Source organism: Symphalangus syndactylus, chromosome 6 (genome assembly GCF_028878055.3).
Source record: "Symphalangus syndactylus isolate Jambi chromosome 6, NHGRI_mSymSyn1-v2.1_pri, whole genome shotgun sequence".
Taxonomy (NCBI): domain Eukaryota; kingdom Metazoa; phylum Chordata; class Mammalia; order Primates; family Hylobatidae; genus Symphalangus; species Symphalangus syndactylus.
The window spans coordinates 78434602-78443024 of NC_072428.2; positions in this window are offsets into that span (position 1 = coordinate 78434602).

The following is an 8423-nucleotide window of genomic DNA, read 5'->3' on the forward strand; positions in this document are numbered from 1 at the left end:
GAGAACAGTCTTTCTCTAAATCATGTTAACAGAGAACCTCAAAGAATTTATTTGGCTGCAAGCACTGTATTGGAACCATGTATCCTTTCTTTACATTTTCTTTTGTTTCATTTCCTTTTCTTTCTACTGTTGTGCCTTGGCCCTGTCCACAGTCACTTGCTGGTGTGAAAGCTGTTTCCTAACACATAGTTCCCTATGCTGGCTGTGCATCAGAATCAGGGGAGCTCTAAAAGACAGATTCACAAATCCCACTGACTTAGGCCGTTTACTTGGCAAAGAATAAGCAAGTAACTGCAGCTAAACCTTCCTCCAGTAGCAATATGACTAATTATTTCTCTGTGAAGCCCCACCAGCAAAACTGCTGAAAGGGCATCTCTTCATCAGCCCCCATCCTCCCTTCCTGCCCTCTAGAACTTTGGGTAGGGAGGAAAACATTGCAGATATTCCATTTTGCTTTTTCTAGGCAGCTTGACTATCACACTGAGACCACTAGTAAAGCTTGGGTACCTCCTGCTCCTCTTACAATTATTGCCACCGCTTCCTACTGCTGCCTTTTGCTTCAATCAGGCGGTATTTTGCAGGCTCACTGGCCTCTCTCTCATTGCCCAGGGTGCCTTGCAGTGTGCCTTTTCTTTCCTTTGGGCACTGCTGGGAGGCCCTAGGCAGCACCCTCACAAGTCTGGCCAAGTTTCTTGCTGTAATCCTGAAGCTGGTTCTCCCTTTTCCCTGTTGCTGAGTGGAGCTAAGAAATGCATCTACTAGAGGGAGCAAAACAAGTTCACCACACCATGTACCCGACCTTCCACTCTTCCATCTGGGGGATGCCTTCTGCTCCCCTTGCTCTTACCAATGCATTTTAGATTTGAGCCCTCCTTTTTTTGGGGGTTCTCTTCAGTTGATCTATCCTCCACTTGGTGTATTTAGTCATGTAAAACACTAACTTCCTAGTGATCAGCATTACCCTTTATTCTTAATATGATTTGCATATTTCCTGGGTTTCTGCTCTGAGCTGTTCCTCTGTGGAATGGGCCTTGGTGCTCTCACTTGCCAAGAGCACCTAGGACATATTTATTGGCTCTTTGGAAAGGAAACCAACTGGAAAGCTTAAGTATGTGGGATTTATAGAGAGCATTTCTTCACAGTAACTCCGGTTTCTTTTAATATGAAGCAATACTATTTTTAGTCAAAATTGTAATGTGTGGTTTAGTCATATTTTTTCTCCCCAGTACTTTTTTAAGAGGTGAGTTTTAAGAAAGTCAGATTTTGTGAGGAATTTGTTTACTGTAGAAACATCCAAGGTAAATGGTCCAGGATGAGAGCAGATTCAGAGTTATAGAATCTCCAGTTGGAAAAGATCACATTGCAAATTCCTAGATCACTTGGAGATTTGATTTACTTGGATGTGGATACTTACTAATTCAAATCAGTTATCAGTAGTTTTCTAAACTTGTAAAGAAATGGCATCATTTATTTGCATTGAAATCCTCCATAGAAGCTCCAAATTCAAAGCAGATAAAAGCAGAACTTCTCTGGTTGCAGGGGAAGGAAGCACCACACTCTGATGGGCTCTGAGTTAAGAGTTCTTGCATCATCCTCTCGTTCTTTCTCCCCAGTATACTGTGCTCCTCAGAAGGTAGAGGCCACGTAGAAGCCCAGCAACGCTGCCTTCTGTCTATTAAAATTGTACACCCTCTTTCACACCAGGGACTGTGTTCTCCACACCCAAATATGGACAATGATACAAGATTTAAGAAATGTTGATATCCTGAGAAATCTCGCAGAAAGAGCCAAGATTCTGAATTAATCAGAGATAAGTTTTATTTTATTCACCAGACTGTTACAAAGATAAAAAGCTGTATTAATGCATCTTAGAAAGATTTTGAAGGGCAATGTGTGTAAAGAAGTTTCAAACAGTTTAAGATCCTGCTGGCTGGAAATATTAACCCTCTCCACTGAGCATTTGAGAAAAGTAGGACATTTTTATATATTAAAACTTTCAAATCATTAGGTAGTGGGGAGCCTTGGATAAATTCCAAACTAATTTTTGATGTTAGGCTAGAAAGTAGAAAACTACTTATGGCATGTTACCCTATGGAAATTTTACTCCTAGGAGTCACAGAGAGCCATGGTGAGGTGAGGGGAGGGTTGGTAGCCATCTTTCATTGTTATTATTATTATTTTTTTTGAGGTGGGGTTTCACTCTTGTCACCCAGGCTGGAGTGCAATGGCGTGATCTCAGCTCACTGCCACCTCCCCGTCTCAGGTTCAAGCCTTTCTCCTGCCTCAGCCTCCCGAGTAGCTGGGGCTACAGGCACCTGCCAATACGCCCAGCTAATTTTTGTAATTTTAGTAGAGATGGGTTTTCACCACGTTAGCCAGGCTGATCTTGAACTCCTGATCTCAGGTAATCTGCTGTACTCGGCCTCCCAAAGTGCTGGGATTACACCTCGCCCAGCCACTCATTGTTATTTTTTAACATCAGCAATTGGATCAACATTTCTACTGAGTAGGAAACATATCCAAAATTTATAGCAGCAAATATAGCAGCTACTTTGCCCTTGCAGAAGCTACAGCTAAAGTTAACTCTGGCTAATGTCGCTATGAAGAGCATGAGAGATCTGTACCCTGACCCTTCAGACCCAAATGGCTACCTCTGCTGTGTCCCCTCACAGGCTCCTCCCTGGGTTTGCAACAGTGATCCTGATTTTATTTAATAATTATTTGCATACTTTTAACTTTAGTTTAAAAATGTTTCAATTAATTAGATAATTTTTTATTTTAGGGTTTTTTTAAAAAAAACAAAAAAAACTCTCAGTAGCTTACAAACACCTTGTGGGCAGATACAACATTTGTCTACCTTATTATTGGATACTTACTCCCTAGCACAGTCCTTGCCATAGAGTATGGACTCACTACATAAAAGCATATTAAATATATGAATGACTGAATCACTGAGGAAACAATCATATTTCTACATTTTCACCAGTGGACAGAAGCCATTATGGGCACTCTGAATATTAAGGAGGCATTCTAATAGAGTACTTAAGAAGATATTGCTCTGAACTGGGTCTTCCTGTGCCAGTCTTCAGCTGCTGTGATGTTGGAATTTTCCTAACCTTTCTGTGCCTCAGTGTCCTCTGCAAAGGGGGGATAAGAGTAACACCTGCCCTATAGAATTTTATGGCAATGAAATGGAGTCTGGCACAAGTGCTCAACATTTGAGGGAAAGGGTCTATATGAATGAACCTGCTCTAAAACTAAGTAAAGGAAAAATTCCATGTCATTCATATTTCACACTGTTGCGAATAGGTAACAGGGCCTTTGTTATGACAAAGATGTCAGGAGTGACTGAAACCAGAAACAGCATTCATTGCCCAAAGAGTCGAAATGTGGAGGTGACATCTACCCCATGACACAGAAAATTAAGTAAAACTAGTGTTGTACTCTGTTGTAAATATCCTTAGCTTTTTGTGAAAAACTGGCCTAAAAAGCACAAAAATCTATCATTCTTTTCAAGATATTGAAGTCTGATAATAGATAAAACTTTGTTGCTGAGTCTAAATAACACTGAATATCTTTGGCTGTTTTTTTCAGCTCTCCTTTTATTGATTCTCTTTGATTTAGGATCTATCTTTTGGCACAGTAAATAGGTCCTTGATGGAATAGAACGTGGAGTTCCAGGAGGCAAATGGGTGTCCGGAGAAGATCACCCTTAAACGAGTATACACTATTTAATCTACACACATTATTAAATGCTCCTGATTTCCCTCAGCAACAGAGGGAATGCTTTAAATATTTGGAATTTAAAGTTTAGGAACTTCCAGTGATCACAATTGTTAAAAAAAAAAAAATATATATATATATATATATATACGAAAAATATATGAAAAAATGTGACTCATTTATAGAGTTGATAAAACACTGTGGGTCATAAGATAAAATTAGAGTTATTAATATTATGAACAAATAAGGAGATAAATAAAAAAGAGATAGGGAATTAGAAAACCAAAGTGTGAAACCAAAAGAAAATCCATGTATCATTTGGCATGTGTAAACCAAGCCCTTTCTAAATGCAAGGTGCTGAGATTCTTTGAAGCTTAATCGTAACTTAAAGGTTTGTATTACATTAATATTTATTATGGATTTACTCTGGGTCGTAGGATGTTTTGTGCAAAGCATTATGCATATGTTGTGTTAAGCTCATCACAATTCTATGAGGTGGGTATTGTTAGGTTCATTTCTAAATTGAGAAAATAGGTTTAGAGACCTGACTTAATTTGTCTGAGATTATATAGCAAATAAGTTTTGCAGCCAGGATATGAATCCAGATCTTCCCTAATCCCAGTGCTGTGTACTCTTGACCACAATTAGGCTGTAAATCATCTAATCTCAGCCCTTGGGAAGCTTGGATTCCTTGTAACAGTAGCAACATGTCCTATGTTGATGAACAAACTTTGCTGCTCTTCCTTACTGAATTTTTGAGGGTTTTAGAACTCTGTAACCTGCTCTTGACCTTTCTGGTGTCAGCTTAGAAAAATATATCCAAATAAACTCTTGTCCCTACCTCAGAGGTTGTCACTTCTTTTAAGAGTGACAGAACCGGCCGGGCGGGGTGGTTCACGCCTGTAATCCCAGCACTTTGGGAGGCCGAAGCGGGTGGATCACGAGGTCAGGAGATCGAGACCATCCTGGCTAACATGGTGAAACCCCATCTCTACTAAAAAATACAAAAAATTAGCCGGGCTTGGTGGCATGCGCCTGTAATCCCAGCTACTCGGGAGGCTGAGGCTGGAGAATGGCGTGAACCCGGGAGGCGGAGCTTGCAGTGAGCCGAGATGGCGCCACTGCACTCCAGCCTGGACGACAGAGCGAGACTCCGTCTCAAAAAAAAAAAAAAAAAAAAAAAGAATGGCAGAACCAAAAAATAAATTCACATGTTCTAAGACTTGTGGGAGAACAGGTATGCTGAGGCTCATAAATGCATAAAAGCCTGATGTGATCTTTTCCATTTGTACCTAGGATTGTCTTGTCTCCTTGCAAAAAACAGAGATCCTGGTTTTAATGGTTGCTTGTAATTTCAGCTCGGGTCTTGTTATAAAGTTTACATTTAAAGCTTTTCAGTGGTACCAGGTTTAGGCTAAATTTGAAAGTAGCTGTAGGGGAGATGACTTTAACATTTCCCCAGGGAAGTGGACTGGAAAATTGCTGGAGAGTGAACTGTAGGGAACAGTCTTGAATTGGTCTCTTGGGTTGGACATAATTACCTAATGGATTTTCCATCTTTCAAAATTTTAGGCAGGAAAAAATTGCCTCAAAAAATACCAACAAAATGTGAAGTGTACAACCTGTTCCAGTTCTCTTCAGGACTGTAAACTCCTGGCCTTCTCTGGAGCCTTTGAAGAATGGCTGTGTAGTGGAGTAGACAGGCAAGGGGAAGACATGTGGAGGAGAAGAAATTAGACTGATGCTTGATTGAAAACTCAGAAATTACATAACTCGATTTGTCCCTTTTAAGTCATTACTGACTGCTGATTCATCTCCATTCATGAATGTTTTGGGTGCCGTTAGAACTACATTTTAATGAACAATATAACCTAATTATGATTGAGCATTTTATTTTTCCATGGACTGTAAAGATATTTGTTGAACGGCTTAGAGGTTTGCATACCAGAGTTTCCTGGACAAAGGCGTGCATTATGCAATCAGTTCTTACCCCAAACATTCACATATGCATTCCCCTATCTTTCTTAGTTACTTTATTGGTACCAAGAACATGAAACCTCTTTCTTTCTTGCACCCCCAGGTATATCCCAATACATTTTCTGTTTTAATGTAATTTACTATTATTCACATTGCTTCAGGGATGACAAAGTATCTACTTGTTCTCAAGTTTTATTCTTGGCTGATGTATGTCAGACTAGACTTGGCTCTGTATATAAATATACTCCAGTAGAGAGACCCAGCCTCTGTGATCCCAAATACATTCATTGGAACAATAAGTGTGAGTGCTTGCTATGTGCCTAGGATGTTACAGCTGAGATGAACCCACAAGTGAAACAGACACTGCCGTGTTGCTTTCTTGAGTGGGAGAAGTAAGTCATGGACAGGAGAAACTAAAACACTAGGTATACAAAGGCAAGAGCCCCAGGGGATCAAAGTGCTGTCATATTCAAACAAGGGATCTGCCTTGAGGGATCATGGGAGAGGGTATTTGCACTAGCTGCAGTCTTGATTGTGCCAAGAAGGAGACGTTCCAACTGGGTATAGGAGCATGAAAGAGGCCCACGGCTGGGGAACACAGAGGTGCACTGGGAGGGAGCTGTGTATGGTTTCATTTGATTGGAGTTTTGGTTGTGTAGAGGATGATAGTTGGAGATAAAATGGGGGCCAAATTTTCAAGATTCCTGGATGTTAGGAAGGGAGCTAGAACTTTGTTTGTTAGGCAGTTGTGCATCCCTAAAATTGTGAGCATCTTGACATTATTATGAGAACCATGATTAGTGGAGAGTTACCTGGAGGCAGGCAGTGTACACAGTGAATTGGAGGCACATGGAGGTTAGAGAAAGAGATGCAGTAGAGGCTGGTGAGTTAGGAAGAGTGGTAATAAGGGATGGAGCAGGTGGAATGAACACACAGAACTAGAGACCAAGGCCTTATGGAAGAGCCAACACTTTAACCACTGATTCAGAGTGGGATGGAGAGGAAGATGAAGGATTAGGGGTTAGATGGCAAGGAGAAAGGTGGTGGCATTAACAGAATTGGATAGGAAAGGAGGAATGTGGTTGGGCTGTGTGTGGGGGACGGGGGTGGAAGTTGTTGGGCAGGAAAGAGCTATGGCCAAGCTAGTTTTCTTTCTAATCCTGATCTGACACTTCCTTAGCACTGCAATATTGAGTAAGTGGTTGTGCCCCTCTAAGCATGCTCCTGCATCTGTAAAATACACCTTTAATTCTTAGGATTCTTTATTTCAATTATTTAAGATAATTAGAGAATGAAATGGTTCAAGCAGTTCTCAGAAAGTAAGAAAAGGAAAGAGCAGGAAATACAATATGGAAATATGAACTTTCTCCTGCTGCATAAGATTTAAACTCTTGACATTTAAAGCGGAAAAACACAATTTAAAGAATGACTGAAGGGTATGTTAATTATTTGTGAAGAGGCAGAAGATTCTTCTTTGACACTTAAGATGGCAATAATTTTGGGCAGCACATACATTGGCCACATTTATAATTATTGCTAATTGTACAATGAGTAGTAACTAGGAAATGGATTGAAATTTCCAAAAAAAAAGACACGCATGGACTTTAAATGAATATTACAAGCTAACAAAAAGAATAAATAAAAATTAAAAAGTAAAAAAAAAAAGGAGAGCTGTGTGAAGCCACAAGAAGAGTTCCACCTTGTATTGGTGGTATGGATGTGTTTGTGCTCAGAACTTAGAACTTCAAAAGAACAGAAGTCCTGCTCTACATCTAACAACTTGTAAATAATTATATGGCTTCTAAGTTACTTGAAATGTTATTGAATTGAAATAAATTGGAAGGAAACCAGACCTGCCATTGAAAACCAATGGACCGAACTTTCCTCAGTGCTGGAGGCAACCTAAACAAAATCCCCAGCTTTTAAAGGAAGAGGTTTTCAACCTGCTTTCATCTCCTCTTCCTTTTGGTGTTTTTCCTATATGGGATGGAGAGCAGAAGATGTGGTTGGGGTGTTTTTAAGATGGAACTGGGTTTGCCCTCAAGTCTTTCAAAGATAAGACAGTTTTACTTACCAGGGAGAGGATCTATTACACCCTGAACAGCTGCTATTTTTGAGGCAGGAAAGTGAAGCTGAAGAGCTTTGTACAGCTGTCATGTAGAATTCTAAGCACCCATTTGATAAAACCTGTCAGCGTGACCCGGTTTCTTGGGCAGATGCAGCCCTTGGCTGTAGCCCCTTTCCTCTCTAACCCTTTCTGTTTGTCAGTTTTGTTTTTGTTTCCTGTTAGAAATGTTCCAGATTTAGCAGCTTAAAGTGGTGTGTGTGTGTGAGTGTACAAGCGTGTATGTGTTTTAAGAGCAGTCATTTGTATGATTGAACCCAAACTCTTATTTCTCTTTCAGGAGTTACATTAAAAAAATTTGATCCAAGGCTCTAGAAATTTTGCCCTATGGGGAAAAGGAAGAGAAGAAATCTTTATCAGCTTTCTTATTTGGTTATAAAAGTGGTAAGGCATGAAATTGGAACAGATGGCTTAGTAATAGCTGGACTTACATCCCTTAGTTGAATTTTGCTGACAATTTCTTTAAAATCTTTATAAACTCCCACTTTCAATAGTTCTTTAAGGCCGTTAAGGCCCTGTGGGTAAATGCTCCAGTGTAACAAGGCTTCATCTAGGTATGTTACAGGAAATGGGCCATGAACTAATTCAGGACTCATGA